This window comes from Sinocyclocheilus rhinocerous, unplaced genomic scaffold, assembly GCF_001515625.1.
Source record: "Sinocyclocheilus rhinocerous isolate Xijiao unplaced genomic scaffold, SAMN03320098_v1.1 scaffold42598, whole genome shotgun sequence".
Classification (NCBI taxonomy): domain Eukaryota; kingdom Metazoa; phylum Chordata; class Actinopteri; order Cypriniformes; family Cyprinidae; genus Sinocyclocheilus; species Sinocyclocheilus rhinocerous.
In genome coordinates this window covers 1-1,325 of record NW_015649501.1, presented here as the reverse complement: position 1 = coordinate 1,325, position 1,325 = coordinate 1, and the positions used below count along the sequence as shown (strand labels likewise).

The window sequence follows — 1,325 nt, the reverse complement described above, 5'->3', positions numbered from 1 at the left end:
CATTACAGTAATGCATATTTTTTAATGGTAAACTACATTTAGAAAGTTTTTTCTAAATGTAGTTAAAAAAAAAGTTAAAAAATAAATAAATAACAATGAAACAATGTGCATTTAATAAAATAAAATAGTCAAGAAACTGTCATCAAAATAAGCATATTTAAATAAAACCTTCACTATGGTCAGCAGCCTACTGTAATGAAACAAATCATACCTTCACTATGGTCAGCAGCCTACTGTAATGAAAAAAACAAATCATTAATTAATTTCTAATTCACTGTGAAGTTCGTGTATATAGTTTAGCTCTTCAGGGGTAAAAAAAAAAAAATAATAAAAAGGAAAAATTGTGCAAAACAAAAAAAAAAATTTATGAGAAAAGTCCAAAAATATGCTTCTTTTTTTGCAAAATATATAATTTTTCTGTTTGATTCTGAAATATAACTTGGACATTTTTTCTGAGATTCACCCAGCTAGACATCAATCTAATGGGAAAATTTACTGGTAAAAGCAACTACTCTGTATATATGAACTAAATCAACTTCAATGTCTGACCTCACTGTGGGCTTTATTTACAAGGTTAAATATTGAGAAATCTGCAGCGTTCGCTACCTTGACTGCTGTCCTCTTCTGTGCTGCTGAAGTCATCTTCGTAGTAAGTGTTGGAGTCAGTGGAGGCACTGGCGTCACTGCTGACCGAACCTTTCCTCTGCCGCTGCAGCACACACGCCTGAATCAAGCAGAACCAGAGGCACCACATTCATCAAACACAACAGACCGCTTCCTCATAGCAACCATGATCGAGTCTTGTGGTCACATACCTTTTTATAGGAGGTGGAGAGCAGCGTGAAGAGTAGGTTGGTGAGAGGGACAGAGTCAATGAGTCTCTGCACTCTCTGTATGGACGTGCTCTGGGCCATGATGTTCAGCTCTGCTGGGGGCCCGTCACTGGCCCAGCCCTGAAAGACAGAAAACAGCTTCACTCGTATTTACAACATAAAAATGCTCTGGTAGTTTAAAAGAGACAGTTGTGTTCGGTCTTACTCTGTGAAGAGCCTCCACTTGTAAGTCCTGGAACAGTGACGTGAGCAGCTTGATTGAATGATTGGCCAGAATGACTGACAGAACCCCAAAACCTTGGTGCCTGACGAGGGAAAAAAACTTCACACTTACTGACACACTTACTTGTCATTTTTGTAATAATCAAAAATACACAAAAAAAAATTGCAAATAATACATTTAATCTATTATGTTTAATTTATTTCTGTCTAAATTTTTTTTATATTGTTTAAAGAGGCACTTACCCTTTCCCTGGGCCAAGTTTAGGAGAT

The 1,325-nt window shown here is 36.5% G+C and overlaps 1 long non-coding RNA gene across 1 annotated transcript; it reads right to left on the bottom strand.

Annotated features, from left to right (window-relative positions):
• Positions 1-612: 612 nt before the first annotated feature.
• Positions 613-1,325, bottom strand: LOC107710587 (uncharacterized). Its single transcript, XR_001636616.1, has 4 exons — positions 1,299-1,325; positions 1,039-1,138; positions 816-953; positions 613-724 (listed from the first exon to the last, which is right to left on the bottom strand). It is a non-coding gene; the product is annotated as an uncharacterized LOC107710587 (long non-coding RNA).